Below are 17,621 nucleotides of genomic sequence, written 5' to 3' on the forward strand. Positions count from 1 at the left end.
TGTGCCAGCAAGGAATTCCTCACCATCACTAATTCTATTCTTCTCCCTATCAAACTAAGCAACTCTCAACCCCCCCCCCCCCCCACCCCCACATAGTGAGCACTACCTTAACCTAACAGCAAATGGTTATTCTATCTGTGGGTCACACTGGCCAACAGCCAGTCACTGGCTATAAATCACTAAACCTGACTGGCAATCGCAGCTCTACCACAAACTAAAGTTCCAGCATTCAATATGTTGATCCTTCCCCAAACTCCTCTTAAAAATCACTGGTCCATGGCTAGTTCACATACATCCCCAAGAACCATTATAGTCCCTGGCTCAGCAATAACAGATCACAGTCAATGATTTCTGTACCGTCTTCCATCACTGTAGCCCAAGTTATGTCTTTTTTACTTACTCCCCCAATCCACAACCCTACTAGCTTACCATCCATTCACTCCTAGCTCCAACCACAAACTGCTCCAGCTGATACCACCCAGGAAACAGTAATGCAGTATTAAAGCCAGGACCAACAGGCTCCGAGACAGCTTCTTCCACCAGGCCATCAGACTGATTAAATCACGCGGACTCAATTATATTTCTGTGCTATTTTCTATGCACAATTGTATTTCTATGACTGTTCTGTTGGATATCTTACTGTACATACTATTTATTACAAATTACTATAATTTGCACATTACACACTCGATGGAGACATAATGTAAAGATTTTTACTCTGTGTATGTGAAGGATGTAAGAAATAAAGTCAATTCAATTCATTTCCCTTTGATTCAAGAATCAAGTATACTTATTATCAAAGAATGTATAAATTATACATCTTGAGATTTGCTTGTTTACAGGCAGCCGCAAGCATGAAGTCCAAAGAATGCAATTTAAAAATTAGGCCATGAAAAAGAGAAGCAATAGAAGTAAATGGCAGCACTTTGAACCAGAATGAGTCCTTGGATCTGCTTCCCAGCGCAGCCGGAGTAGGCTCAAGCTTCAATAAAAATCTCAGTTCACCATATTAGCAGGGCAAAAACATCATGAAACTCACAGAGACGACAGTACTAGAGAGAGGGATGAACATTGCGGGAGAGCAAGTGAAGTCAGCCTGACACTCAGGCTTTCCAGTCTATCTGGGCCAATGTTAAGGATGTTCAAGCACCGGGTACTGCCTCACTCTAGAACCCAGATCCCAGCACTGTGACACGTTTGGGGCTCACAGCCCGAAGCCGGTCTTGATCTCACTAAATCGGATTGGTGCTCAGAGCGATCCAGCATCGTATCAACTCCTCTCCAAATCGTTCACTCCCAGACCTAAACTTAATCCTGATCCAGGATTTGCAGAATTTCTTTGCATGCTCTGGTATTGGAATAGGTCTCCTATAGTGGCCTAATGACCGACAGATGAACGAAATGTGCCCATTGCAAGCAATGATGAAACTTCACACAAAAATACCTTCCCTTTATGATATTAACTGATGAGTCAACTAAAAGAGGCAACAGATTTTCATTTCTGGTCAGCCCACTTACATTCCAATAGCATTTCAAAAACTTGAGGTAATCAGCTGCATAATTTGCAGCTGATGGAATTGAACTGTTAAGGATTCCCCCAGCACAGCTAAAGATGCTTTCTCAAGAATTATTACAAGACTTCCACACAACAAAGACATTTTCCTTTCAAAGCAACTAACACAGCTCCATCTTAAATTCACAGATGACAAGCTGTAAGTTCTTACCATGTAAAGTGTAATAATATCACAGGATGTAGAATAACACCTATTTCTAGGAAACATTAAATAGTTTATTGCTGACAAAGAACTTTGTGAAGTCGATGATATATCTGTTAGGTCAAAAAAAATCACTGTAGTAATCTGGGTTTTCGGCTTTGGTAATTTTACATCAGGTCTCACACACAAGCATTAACACATGCATATGCACACACTCATACCCACACACAATACAACAAAACCACAGTAACTTCACATAATAGTTTGATCTGAATAACAGATACTCAAATAACAATTATAATATTCTTTGGTACTTGTGTTAAGCAGGCATTAAAAATTGCCAGCGTCTATTACTTTTCCATATAACTTTTCCATCAACTTTGACACACACACAGAAACCCAGGATCATCCTGTGATTACATGAATTTTCCCTGGGTTCTCTGATTTCCTGGCACATCCCATAGATGTTTAGATTGGTAGGTAACTGGCCAATCTAAGTATCTGTGTGAGGCTGGGTGGTAGAAACCAGGGTACAGTTAATGGGAAAGTGATGTGTATAAAACAAGACATTGTAAAGGGGTGGCTGAGAGTCAGCACAAAACCAATGTACAAATGGGCCTGCTTCCATGCCATAGCCCCCATGTCTCTGAAATCCTCAGACACTAATACTTAGTAGAGGGTAAAACAGCGAATAACTTCTTGTCCAAGATCAACTTCACTTAGGCATTCACAGGATAATAATGTAAGCAAAATACTGGAAATATACAGTATAATAGGCCAATGAGTGGTGAAGAAATAAAAGACAAATGGTTCTTTCAAACAGAAATCACTTGCCACAATCAGGAAAGAGGCCTACTTCTATTTTCTCAATTTAGATGAAGTATCTCTGACTGGTCATTTAACTTCTTTGATTTTTTTCCCCCCAGATACAGATAAGCCCACCTTTATTATTCTTAGTCGTCACAAACCATTTTGTTTCTCGTTACTGCTATGAGTCATAAAATTAACCCATCACCACTCTGCATTCTTGATGATGAGATAAATTTTCACCTCAAATTTGTACATAGACCAAAACTGTGCCACTATTAAAAAAATAATGGGCTATAAATTCTTCAGTGCAAAATATAAAACTGCACTGCTTGCAATATTCAAAGTGCTGTGAGCATTAGATTCAGCAAATACAGGCCTTGCACATGTATGGCCACATAAACCACATGACAGGCTTGGCTCTGCAACACTCACCATGAAGGAAGGGAAAGGTACCTGTGCCAAGATTAGGTTAGTGCAGAACAGACCTGTAGAAGTTAAGAGAGAAGATGGGAGAGGGGTTAGGATAGGGAGGAGGGAATGAAGTGACTGTGTGTTGCCCTGGGTTCTCCAGTTTCCTCCCACATCTCAAAGACACGTGGGCTGGTATGCTAATTGACCACTGTATTTTTGCCTCTAGCAATTAGGCGAATGATAGAATCGAGGGCTGTTGATGAGTGCGGGAAAATAAAAATGTCATTAACGTGAAAATAATAGATACTATATGGTTGGTATAGCCTCAATGGCTGGAGGGCTTGCTTAAATGTTGTATTTCTCTATGACTCTGAGGACTTGGAGGGGAAAGGGGATCAAAGATATGGTAGAGTTTTGGATCAGAGGGGTGCTAGAAGTTCTCAGTGGAGAAAGTGGGGTATAAAATCAGCAGATAGTGACATTTCTGGGAAATTTCCTTACAGGCACTCCATAGTTTCTCTAATTCTCTCTATATAGTGTGCTCAGGTGGACAGCAAACCTCTAGTCACTCTCCACCACTTTAATGTAGCTTCGTGATTAGGAGTTCAAAGACAGAAGCATGGAGAAAGACAATTAATGACAAAAAAACTTGAGAAAATCAGATTAATAGGGTGAAAAGATATTGTGTGAAGAACGGAGTGTGCAAGAGAAACAACTGGGATGATGGGAGGGGTATGAATGTCGAGGGGAAGCTTGGGAACAGTGGAGAGCTGATGGCGAATGGGTAAAGCATATCACCAGATGGATGGAAGCAAGAGGGAGGAGGGTTTCATGCGGAGACTTTGAAAGGTCAAAAGAAGGTAGTGCAGTCTCATTACAAGAAAGTGATAGCAATAAATCAGCGTAACACCATTTCTTGGAAAAGGGACTTACTGCATAGAAGAACAACCAATTGTTCTGGTACTTTCACTGTTGGACACCAGTGATAGCATAGGCTGGTTTAGGGCTTAAAATATAGGCAACAGCACTCTGGTAAGCTTGAGGAAATGCACCCAAGGCTGTATTATTCATGTATGATGAACAATCATATTAACCGATTGGGTATTAATAAAACTCCCTAACGTAACACAAAGAACATTTCCCCAATTAACAACATGTCTAGGTCATAGATCTGACATTCCAATTAGGCCTTTTACTGGACTTGCGGGGCACTGACTAGGTCAGGAAGAAAAAACTGCTTGCCATTCTGGCAGCTCTTTGGCTTGAACACATCACGATGCTGTATTAAAGCGGAAGAGGGAAAAATGAGGACCACAATCCACATGAACCATCTACACAAAGATGGAGAAAGGGATAGGGTGAGTTTAGGGAAATTCTAATCCCAGTAGTATCCTTATCATACATTGCATTCATTTTTCATGTTTATTACCATTGCTTTATACAATGTGAAATTTATCTTTGCAGTAGCAGTACAGTACAAAGATATTAAATTACAATAACTTACAAAAAAATAAATAGCACAAGGCAAAGGAATAATAAGGATACATGAGGGTACTTAATGGTGAACTGGAAATACCAGACCTAAGTTACACTGTTGATTTCTGAAGAAGAGTACAACAATCTACCTTGCATGTGAGCATCAAAAGCTGAACTGGAAGGTTTGCTCGATATGTGAGTAACTAGAAAGAGTTTTAACCTTTGTTTTCTCCAATAAATTGTAGTTAAACAAAGTTGAGGTATGTAGATATAAGTTCGATGGGGCAGGAACAAGCAGAAACAACAGGTCTACGTGGACAGGCATGTTTGAAATTTGGGTAGGAGGTAGAAACGGGAGGTATGAGGTAAGGCAACCATGAGGTCACTGGCAGTTGATGGGAGCTGGCAATGAAAAGATCCAGAGCAGGCAGAAGATCAGAGCGGGGTATCCAGGAAGAGGAAGAAGGTTGAAGACAGGAAAAGGGGTCATCAGCGCTGGCTGGAAAGTCCTTATCAAAGAAGTCGGCACAGAGGCGGAGGCAATGAAAGAAGAGCTCAGCATCATGGTGGGCGTAGGGTTACAAAGGTGAGACCCTTATTGAGGACAGAAAGTTATGACTCAGAGAGGTGAAGGTCAGAGGGAACAGTGAAGGCCTGGCACGGATAAGAGCTAGGATTAGAGAGGGGAAGAGAGTTGGTAGTGTCTGAGGAGAAGGGAGGGTTGGGGTTTTCAGGGAGGATGGGTTGGGAGGAAGATGGAGTCTCTGAGGACCCAAGAGCTGACAGTGGGACCTGCGAGATATGGAATTGCAAAGTAGTGGTGGGAGAAGGGGAAACGGGGGCTCCAGTGGCAGCACATGCAGACCTGGCCCAGAGGTGCTGCTGGTTTAGGGCCAGACTAGACTTTGCAAATGACACCTCCTTGCATCAAAACAAATAATATAGTATAATTTCTACAGAAAATTACTGTTAATGAGCATATAAAAAGTCAGGCAACATCATTAAATACAGTTTAACTGGAAATAATCAACCTTTCCTTCAGACTTGCATCAGAAATAGAAATATGCATGAAATTTCACCCAAAACATGCACTTTAAGAAGAAACTTTCTACTTCTTACTTTACACCATTTCACATGCTGCAAAATTTATATGCAGGGGAGATGAACAAATATAAAGCAGGGAGTTATGATTCATTTTCTATATTTTATTCAAAATATTTATACACAGCTTCTACACCATGCCATTACATTTTATCACTTCAAAAATGGGAAAAAATATTAGGAAGCCTCAATGATATTCTGGTATTCATAATCTTTATTTCAACAGTTAGAAAGGCCAGAATGAAATGATATACAAGTGAAACATGTGCTCCGGGTTATAGGCCACCAATAACTTGATGTCGGTGTGGTCAGATCCATGGAGTGGAATAAGCACAGTTTAGTCTTGACAGCTGGTGCATCGAGTGATGAACAATGGCTGCACTCACTGTTATCAACAAAGAGCATACTGTCTGAGACACACGCAATACTTCCGTGGTGACAACAAAGAACCCTAAAGCAGCACAGGTCTGCCATCACCTGGCCACTGTGCAATAACCAAGTATTTCAGTTCCAGTGATTCAGGATTCAGTTATTGAGCTTTATGTTGTGGTAGGAAAACCACTTCACAACATAATGCTATCCACAGCAAAAAAAAACAAAAATTGGTTCAATGTTCAAAGCAGCATTTTTTATACTGATGCCTAAAGCAAGTATATGTTAAAGTAGGAATTCAGTTATCCAAAAACAATGTTGTTTACTAATACCTTAAGTATGTGATGGCTAGAAATGGCATTATACAGTTTAGATCTGCCAAATTGAAAGAATTCTGGTAATAAACAATATGGGAAAGATTAATTTTAACTCTAGCAACAAACAAGTTTAAATTAGAGTTTAAATATAGATTGTTCAATACTCTGAACAGTTAACAACACATACTTGCGCCATCACCCACTACGAAAATGAAAGGCTGAAACACACAAGGTATTAATAGAATATTCAGCAATGCCTCATAAACCAGGTCATGTAATACATTTCTCAGAGCAATCATTGTTACAAAATTAAAAATAAATGCTGCATTTTACAGATTATGGCAGCATTTATTCTTTGCAACATTTCTCGAGAAACATCCATGAATGAATTGGCAGCATCCATGAATGAATTGTATTTTGTCATCTACAAGAAACCTTGGATTTATGTGGTGTCTTATATATCTCTTTCAAAACAATCTAAAAATACTTTGTAACCAATGATGTACTTGTGAGAAGTAGGGAAGGTGATGTGCAGCCAATTAGTGCACAGAAATGTCAAACAGGAATAGAATGACTGTTTTTGACGGTGCACGTCGAACAATAACTATTGAAAACAATACTAGTAGTCATTGAGATAATCTATGAGTTTTGATGTCCAAAATTGAGAGCAGAGGAAGCCCTGCTTTAACTCTTCACCTGACGGGCAACACACATGATGCAAGCAACTCACACAAAATGCTGGAGGAACTCAGAAGGACAGGCAGCATCCATGGAAAAGAGTAACAGTCGACGTTTTGGGCCGAGACCCTTCAGCAGGATTGGAGCAAAAAAGATGAGTAGATTTAAAAGGTGGGGGGAATGGAGGGGAAAACACAAAGTGATCAGTGAAACCAGGAGGGGGAAGGAGTGAAGTAAAGATGCAAATCTCCCCCAGTTCCTCACAAAAGGATTGTCCAAAATTAACCACTGTCAACTGTACTGAATGTAAGGGAGTTTGATATAAATACTGCCACTCATTCAATGGTTACATTTTGAAAGGAAACCATTTAGCCTACTGTGCAAGAACACCAGCTTCCCCCATCTTTTCGTGGCCCTGCAAATTCTTTTGTTTTAGACACCTCTCCAGCACCCTTTTGAATGCTATAATTAAATCTATTCCTACTACGTTCCCTGGTAGTGCATTCCACACCTAAACCAGTGTAATCTTTTTCATTGTCACTTTTGTTAATTTTTACCAACTAACTTCATTCTATCTCCATCATTTCTCAACACCTCTGCCAATGGGAACAGTTTCTCTTTATCTATGCTGCCCATACCCTTCACAATTTGATATAGCTCTTTATCTCCTCAAGTATTCCTTCATTCCAACCTTAGGGGAACAACCTTAGGTTTCACCAGTCTACCCACATAACTAAATTCCATTTGCACTGCAATCTTTTCAGTAAATCTGTTTTGGAGTCTCTCCAAATTCCTTATGTACTTTCTGAAGTGTGAGAATCAACACCGTACATAACATTGCAATTACGTTCAAAGCAACATTTTATCAACGTTCATCAGGATACTGGGTGTTTTTTCAATTGCTTTGCCAGTTCCAATGATCTATGCAAAAAAACCCTCCAGGTCAGTCTGGATATCAGGTTTACATAGTCTCTTCTCATACTTACAACCAAAATATCAAACCTCACATTTCTCTTAAATTTCATTCCCCATTGCACCTGCCTGTCTATAATCACCTTGAAGTCTAACATTAGCTTTGTCAGTTTCACTATGCCATCAAGTTTGATGTCATCAGCAAATTTAGAAATCACTTCCAAAATGCCCATTATACTCATAGATATATATTGCAGAAAGTAATGTCCCAATTACACATTGGGAAACTCCACTGTGTAAATTCCATCCAATCTGAGAAACAACCTTTCACCCCTATTTCTATTCCTATTGTATAGTTGCTTTTCTACCTTGCTGCTACAGCACTTTCAATTTTATGGTCTTCAATCATAATGACAGAATTCTGATGACACTTTGATGTGGCATGTTATCAAAAATCCCTGGAACTCCATTTAATATATGTCAATTGCATTTCCACAGTGATCCACTCTTTTTACTTGCTGAAAAATGTCTTACTACATTGGTGGTGGTTGTCCGTCGTATCTGACGATGACCTCTGGTATATCTCTTCAAGAGGCAGGCTAAAGCACGTGAGGATAGCCAGTGGGCCTCATACCCCAGTGAGACTGACGATGACAGGAAACCTGAACAGGAGGTTTTTAAAGTGGAAAAGCCGTTGCACTGGAGCATTCAATTCTCACGATCTCAGAAATCTGGGTCCAGTGGTACGAGTAAACATCATAACTGCGGACTTCCTTGGTTGCAGTGGATGACCGTGACTTCTTCTGTGCCTCATCACGCCCTTCGCTCTCCAAGGAACGTTGCAGAACTGCCTTTTTGTCCACTAAATCTCACTTTCCTATCCACTCACTCTGACGGAACTGACTTCGCACACTAGGACGGGCATGTCCTTATCTCACTGGGGTGTGAGGCCCACTGGCTATCCTCACGTGCTTTAGCCTGCCTCTTGAAGAAGTATACCAAGTTGCTGGTGTCTCTGTCACATGCAAACAGCTACTTGAAGCCACACGTGAGAGCTGAGTGTCCAGTAGGGGTTAAAGGTGAGTGAGCTGCCCCAGATTAGACACAACTCCTTTCACCAGAGATGCTATACATCCCTGTATATCCCATATTTCATTAGTTCAAATCAAGTCACTTTTATTGTCATTTTGACCATAACTGCAGGTACAGTACATAGTAAAAATGAGACTTTTTCAGGACCATGGTGTTACATGACACAGTACAAAAACTAGACTAAGTAAAAAACAACAGAGAAAAAAAAACACACACAACTACTACACTAGACTACAGACCTACCCAGGACTGCAAAGTGCACAAAACAGTGCAGGCATTACAATAAATAATAAAAAGGACAATAGGGCAGTAAGGTGTCAGTCCAGGCTCTGGGTATTGAAGAGTCTGATAGCTTGGGGGAAGAAACTGTTACATACTCTGGTCGTGAGAACCCGAATACTTCGGTGCCTTTTCCCAGACGGCAGGAGGGAGAAGAGATTGTATGAGGGGTGCGTGGGGTCCTTCATAATGCTGTTTGCTTTGACATTTACTGACACTTACCAGTCAGGAAGTCTAGGATCCAGTTGCAGAGGGAGGTGTTCAGGCCCAGTAGGCTCAGTTTTCCAATCAGTTTCTGAGGGATGATTGTGTTGAATGCTGAACTAAAGTCTATGAACAGCATCAGAACGTACGTGTCTTTTTTGTCCAGGTGGGTTAGGGCCAGGTGTAGGGTGATGGCAATGGCGTCGTCTGTTGAGCGGTTGGGACGGTACGCAAACTGCAGGGGGTCCAGTGAGAGGGGCAGCAGGATCTTGATATGCCTCATGACGAGCCTCTCGAAACACTTCATGATGATGGATGTGAGTGCAACGGGGCGGTAGTCATTTAGACAAGACACTGAAGACTTCTTCGTCAGGTGTGAATTGCACAGAAATGTGAAATTATTGAATTAAAGAAATGCAAACTTCATCCATACTTATGCTAATGCCATATTCCCATTCTGGGCCTGTACCATTTATGCCTTTGTTATCTATCCAAGCACCTTTTAAAAGTTATCAATTATATCGGTCCTGACGAAGGGTCTCAGCCTGAAACGTCAACAGTGCTTCTCCCTATAGATGCTTCCGGGCCTGCTGCGTTCCACCAGCATTTTGTGTGTGTCTACACTTCATCATCTGACAGCTCATTCTAAAATGTGGGAAAACATATCTCTCAGATCTCCTTTAAATTTTTGCCCACTCACATTAAACTCATGCCTTTGAGTTCCAGACTCCACTGCAATGGGAAAAAAAACTCTATCTATCCTATCTACACCCCTCAAAATTTTATAACCTTTAAATCTACCTCGAGATCTCCTACATTCCTGTGATAATAAACCAATTACCCAACCTCTCTTTACAACTACAGGCCTTCATACCAGATAACATTAGATTAGATTCAATTTTAATGTCGTTGTGCTGAGTACAGATACAAAACCAAAGAAATGCAATTAGCACCTAACCAGAAGTGCAAAAGAATAGTGCTATTTACAAAATAACTGCGAATAAAAAGTAAATGCTACAGCATACAGATATAAAAGTACAGAGACAGTACAATATGGGTGCAATACTGCTTCATGCTGTGATGTGAGGTTCAGCAGGATCACAGCCTCAGGGAAGCAGCTCTTCCTGGGCCTGCTGGTACGGCTGAACTCTCTCTATTGCTTCCGATTCTTCCTGTAGTGATGACCAGAAGTGACACAATACTCCAAAAGGATTGTACAGCTGCTACATGACATCCTTACTCTTATATTCAATGGCCCAGTCTGCAAAGGTAGACATGTCAAACGTCCTCTTCACTGCATCATCACTTCCAGAAAGCCCAAGATTCCTCTGAGCACACAGTTGTAAAGGTTTCTGCCATTTACAAAATATGTCCTACCAGAATTTCACTTGTCCAAGTGAAATTTATCTCACATTTGCCCGGATTAAATTCCATCTGCTACCACTCCACTCAACTGTCCAGTCGATCTATATTCTGCTGTATCCTTAGATAACCTTCTTTAATAATATTTTTTATTGCCACCTACACTCTCATCCATGTTAGATAATAATAAAGGTTCTAGCACTGCTCCCTGTGTTACATAACTTTTTACAGACTTCCAGTCAGAAAAACATCCATCTGCCACTCTTCTCTGCCTTCTATCAAAATCTCAAGTATATTCATGTCCCAGGCAAACTTGAACTTTAAAAATGTTGATAATTAATAAAGGAGATATACAGATAGATTTATTATTTTAACTGGACTGGCATGCAATCTCTTAGGCAGTCCCAAGGGACAGCTTTGTAAAGGTCTGAGACCAGTGAGAAATTTGCATATTCCTCCACAAGATAGACAGGAGATGCACAGGTGAGATAGGAGGAGGGAGGGTCCATGGTGAATATTTACATCTATTACATATTTCATCAGCAAGCTCCCAAATCAAGGATACTATGTTCTTAATGCTATTCCGATACTACCTCACCATTTTGGGTATTCATAGGCTAGATATTCCCCATGACTCAGTGGATAGGTTACATGTTGTCAGAGGGTTTGACAGCATACTTTTATTACTTCTGTTCTCCTGGTGATTTCTCACCACAATAGAGTGGAATATCTGTTTTGGATGTTTGGTGGTTCTACCCAATCCACTGGATTAATCCGAGTGTAATCAACTATTAATTTCTAAGGATGCTGGTCTGGGAGAAATTGCTGAGATTGATTTGTTTTTCATGCCAACAGATTTGAAGGATGTTGTGCAGACTAAGTTTGCAGTACCTCTCTCCAGTGCCTTGGGATATAGGTTGTTCACATCTCAGAAAAATAAGGAAAACCGAGATTACTAATGCCTAGAAGTTTTGAACCAGGTTTGAGGTCCCGACCTACAACCACCTTTTCACGAGAGGAAGAGATGAAATTCATCAATATCTTTCTTCACCGACTGGTGCTTTCTGTGATATAGAAAGTGTTTTCTAAGCTTCCATTAACTTTCCATCAGGATAGGGGGGCAGATTGGTAAACAATCTGTATTTTGTAAATGTTTATTGTAAATTCTGATCTCTTAAATGCTTCTGTGACCAGGCTAACAAAATGTAAGAGAATACTTAATGAAGTCAAATTTCTGGTAGGTTTTCCGTTTTTTAAAAAAATACAGTCAGTAAACATAATCTCAAATGTAAAAATTACCATGGACAATTGGAAAGCAATCTTTACTGAAATACATAAAAAGTTCTTTGTTTTTTTAAGAATATTTTGTGCTGAAAGTCTGGTGACTTTTGGACATGTAATTTCTACTGCAATACATTGGTTTAAAAATCTGTTCTGCATCTTCTTTGTTAATATTAACTGTTAGAGTAAGCAGGTACGCACATTCACTGGAGAGAACTTTTCCACTATGTAAATAAAAACACTGAATTACAATTGTATACATAATAGTATCTCCACTACTTCATTTGTCTTTACTTCCCAGACCACTTCTGGACAGTTTTTCCATGCCTCTGCAACCTTTCTACTTGAAAAGGATGAACATCAATAAAAGTCACTTATAAGATTTGAGAGTACAATTAGCAAAAGGGATGCAATCCCTGACATGAGAGGCCACAGTGTTAACTATTGTTGGCTATCAGTGGCAGGGCAGCAATAGAAAATGCCTCCTGGCTCCTATCCTCCTTCCCTTTCTCCTATGGTTCACTCTTCTCTCCTGTCAGAGTTCTTCTCCAGCCCTTGACCTTTACACCCACCTGGCTTCACCTATCACCTTCCAGCTAGCCTCCTTTCCCTCCCCCCACCTTTCGTATTCTGGCATCTTCCCAATTCCTTCTCAGTCCTGAAGGAGGGTCTCGGGCTGAAATGTCAACTATCAGTTCATTTCTTGTTACGTCCGTAGCCCCGTCCTTTGTGAGAATTGCCAGATCACTGTTGGGTTGAGTCAAAAGGGGGGCCCAAGACATGAGGGGGAGACGTGCAGGATGTCACGTTTCTCCCCCCCATAGCGATGTAAAGCTACGGGACATGGCCATTGTCTCTTGGAGACAGATTTGTGGATTGAGATGCTCTGCTACGTGAATGTTCTCGGGCAAAGTGGGCTGGTTGAGGGAGAGATTGCATCACCCCCAACCTGATTGACATCTATGACCCTGCGAGTCAGAATAAAAGAGGGGCTGTAGGAACAACCCCTCAGACGCACCAGAAGAAACGTTAAGCAACCATGTAACAGCAGACGGTCATCGGAAACCAAGCCACGTGCGTTCAATTCCGTGGCTGGAATTGGTGGCTGAAACCATGGAAAACGGCTTTTTAGCTAACAACGGGGAAACCCGCTCCCCTGACTCAACCAATTGGCATCATAAAAGCCTTGAGCAAGTTTAAACGCCTCCCTCTCTTAAACCCAAAACACTGCAGCCTGAACGAGCTAATGACTTTTATATTTAAATCGGACAATACATTATCCCCCAGACAACGACAGAGTTACGTTTTATTGCTTATGATCATACCTGCGCTTTAGATTTAGTATTGACGACGTATATTATCTGTATGTTTGCATTAATCTTATTTTTGTGTCCCTTTATCAATAAATACTTTTTAAAATAGTACCATCAGACTTCAACGGACCTCTCTATCTTTGCTGGTAAGTGATCCAGTTACGGGATTTCGTAACATTCAAAAGAGGCTGCCTGACCTGCTGAATTCCTCCAGCATTTTGTGTGTGTGTTGCTTTGGATTTCCAGCGTCTGCAGACTTCCTCGTTTTGAATCTCATGGAAATTATAACACTTACCATTTGCACAAAAAAGGCACATTTTTTATATACAAAAGAATACACTTTCTGGGGCCTAAAAAAAGATTGAAATTTTTTTGTAGTTCATGAGAGTTATTCTCACTGCAGTATAAGTACACAAGAATGCATTCATTCTGCAACACTGACTTCCTGATGAATAAATAGCATGCCCAAGCAGAGTTGCACATCCACACCATTTACCACTGCACCTTGAACTCAAAAGAGCAACACTAATTAAACTGCCAATCATTAATGAGGATCAGGTGAAGAAATTTCAGTTACTGTGGTACATTTGTCCAAAGCTCCTGCTCAGCAACAATCAAAGTGATTATTTTGCTGCAAAATTAACTATTGAGTAATAATAAAAGAGGATCCAAGACAGAATAAAACTTCAAAATCTGCTATTCAATTGTGCTCATGTTTTCATTTCTTACAACATGGCAGGCAATTATTTAGCCTATTGAGTCAGTGGGTAATCCTTTCAATCCCAGGCCATCATTTATTACTCTATAACCCAGGCTTTCTCACAGATCCATAAAGAGAACCAAAATCAGGTTCATTATCACCAAATATTTGGGAAATTTGGCATTTTTGGCAGGACTGTGCAAGACAAGGTTGGATAAGTGTTTGTATAGTAGGGGAATTAAAGGGTTATGGGGGAAAAGCAGTTAGGTGGAGATGAGTCCATGGCCAGATCAGCCATGATCTTATTTAATGGTGGAGCAGGCTTGGTGGGCCAGATGGACTACTCCAGCTCCAATTTATGTTCTTATGATATAGGAATTACTGAAAGTAACAAAATAGGCAAAAGAGAAATAGCAAGGTAGTGTTCATGGGTTCGTGGAACATTCAAGGATACTCCCCTAGATACTTCAGTTTAGCTGACTGGCACTGAACAACAAGCAAAAGCAGGCACTGAGTAGAGAGGGAACATTTTTTGAGGAAGGTTGTCTGCTCTTGGTCTGTCGCACGATAAAGAATGGAGAATGTCGGCCAATCCCTGAGCGACAAGCTGGGGTAATTTCATCTCATGGAATCTGTAGCCTATTGTAAAGGTTCTGCTTTGCAAAATATATAGTTTGGTATTTTACTATTTTTGTTGACTTTGTTGATAAATAGGGTTGGTTCAACTTAGATGAAGTTATTAATCGGAGGGTGTATCAATCAGAGTGTTGGCTCATGGCCAAGTGGTTAAGGCGTTCGTCTAGTGATCTGAAGGTCGCTAGTTCGAGCCTTGGCTGAGGCTGCATGTGTGTCCTTGAGCAAGGCACTTAATCACACATTGCTCTGTGATGACACCAGTGCCAGGCTGTATAGTTCCTAATGCCCTTCTCTTGGACATCATTGGTGGCGTGGAGAGGGGAGACTTGAAGCTTAGCTTGGGCAACTGCCGGTCTTCCGTAAAAAAAACCTTGCCCAGGCTTGCACCCTGGACACCTTCCAAGGCGCAAATCCATGGTCTATCGAGACTAACGGAGGCTTACACACACATCAGTCAGGGGGAGTTTCTTGGAGAATGCCCATAGGCTGTTTGATAAATAACCACTTATCCTTTAAAAAAATACAGATGGAGGCCATTCTGCCCTATAGACCCAAGCAGGCTTCCAAGGAGCAATTCCATTTGCTCTATTCTCCTGTCATTATTCTTCTATATCCCTGAATGTTATCTTTTTCTCACACATAGTTATTACTTGCATTAACATCTTTGGGATGTAGGAGAATACTGGAACATGTTAAGGAAGCCAATGTGATCATGGAGAGAATGTACAAATTCACACTTAAAGCACACAAGGTCAGGACTAAACTTGCATCCTTGGAGCAGTGAAGTAGAAACAATAATTGCTCCATCACAATGCTACACTGAACACCATTTCACCTCTCAATGTGACAAAGTATTACGCCCCTTTAAAAACCTACTCCTGAGAGTGCAGGCACTACACCTACTGTTCTCTATAACTGAACACACAAACTCTATGAGTAAGGCAACTACTGCCACCAAGTGGGTTGTTTAATATATCGCAGACATTATTTGAACTGAAAGAACATTTGGGAATAGACAGAACTTTCTGGTCAATGACTAAATTTTGAAATGGTCTGATGAAACTCATTGAAACAAAATATTAATCTCTCTCCTCAGATGATCTTTTCTCATTGATACCCTCTGACCTGCTGAATATTTCCTACAATTTCTATTTTTTACACATTTTCAGCATATGAATCGTCGGAGTTGCATGTTATTTGATGTCACTGGCTAGCTCCTTCACCAATTTCTCAAATCCCTATCCCGTTAGCTTACTGGATTCAAAAGAAGTGTGAACATTTGTCTCCTCTTTCTTCATTTCTAGAAGATACTTTCACCAATTTGATGCCTTTCAGCTTGATACTAAATGTTCACATTACAATTCTGAACTCTTAGCTGCAACTGCAGGAAAAGATATTAATTCTTTTCCTCACAGCATTTCCCAACACTTTAACATTTCGACTCTTCTGGAAACCTGAGTCACATCTGTTTGACTGAAGCTATGACACGTTATCTAGATGTGAAGATTTTGCCAGAAGTTACAGAGCCAATATTTCAGAAGTAGCATAAGGCATGACTAAAAATTCCACCAATAGGGCTACACCTTGAAAAAATTATATTCTTGGCAAATTAATCCAATAACCATGAGAAAACTTTATGTTCATATCTTTAAAAATAAACAATACTTAAACATAAAAACGCACCATTCCTTGGAAATAGTCCTTACTGCAGTTCAGAAAACTTCGTGTATGCTTAATTAAGTGACTATTTTATGAATACTTTTTCTTTGGAAAAATTGCCCAGATCTCTTTCATATTATATTCATTGTCATTAAAATCCTTAATTTATGAGCAGAATTTTGAAGCCAAATCTAACGTAAGCTAGAATTCCTTCTTGAGGTTTATTTGCATAAGGGAGCAATATCTCCTTAGCTGACAGAAGACAATGTGCAGAATATAATTATGTGTACTCAGTTTTCAGTTTACATTTTTAAATTGCAATTAATCCTGACAGCACTTAAGATATATAGACATTACAGGTCCTTTCTATTTCATTAATGCTTGTTAATGTTCTCAATGTGATAATTATGTAAAATAATTCACTGTTATGAATGATCAGTTAACATTGCTATTGAGAAAATTAGGTTTTCTATTAAATATTGAACCATTTCAATGATTGTTAGTTCAGTTGATTAATATTATATTTATGCATCATTCTAATTGATAGCCATCTAACTTGTTGCACATGTGGATTTATTTTTAAGGATTATGGAATGAATTAGAACTGTCAGGTTATCAATCATCCAGGTTATTTTGAAACATTTTAGGTTAGAGATACACTTCCTGCCTCTGACTGAGAAACCCACGGACTAAACTGACCGTGTCATGAGGTTGATGTAACTGTGATCTTGCCTTTTTTAGTGTTCAAGCAGAAATAATTATGGTAATACCGTAAATGCAAACAAGTAGTTATTCTACAAATAAAACCATAACTATATCTTTTATACAGTTGTGTAAAATGGCATGCTGTTTTAAGGTAAATTATCACAAGCAATGTCATAATTTTCTGTGCATTTTGTCATAGGTATAATGATAACAAACAGAACTATTAATATGGAATATAATGAAGTAAAGAGGAAGATAGGAAATCTTTAATGATCAGAAATCTTTAAAGATCAGGGATGGGTTTTTCAGCAATGTGTAACTTGTGAGCTCAAAGTAACAGGAATTTATAAACTATTGAGAATTTAACTAGTGTAAGCTATAAACCTACATAAACAGACAGCCTTTATAAGGTTTGAAGTTCATCTCAGGATCAAGTTTGACACCAAGATTGCTGACTGTGGTTCCACCATCAATGCATGACTTTCTTATTTACGTTCCTCTGTAAATATTTGTTTGAAAGGTAATGATGTGAAATGAAAGTGATTTTCATCAATAAATTGATTTTCCATGATTTAACATAAAGCTAAAAATGTTACGA

General features: G+C 39.8%; 1 protein-coding gene across 5 annotated transcripts in view; it reads right to left on the reverse strand.

The window, feature by feature from the left end:
• The window catches only part of LOC132394131 (guanine nucleotide-binding protein G(I)/G(S)/G(O) subunit gamma-7-like), a 323,380-nt gene that overhangs the window by 243,732 nt on the left and 62,027 nt on the right, over window positions 1–17,621 (reverse strand). The window lies entirely within an intron of this gene.

This window comes from Hypanus sabinus, chromosome 5 (genome assembly GCF_030144855.1).
Source record: "Hypanus sabinus isolate sHypSab1 chromosome 5, sHypSab1.hap1, whole genome shotgun sequence".
NCBI lineage: Eukaryota > Metazoa > Chordata > Chondrichthyes > Myliobatiformes > Dasyatidae > Hypanus > Hypanus sabinus.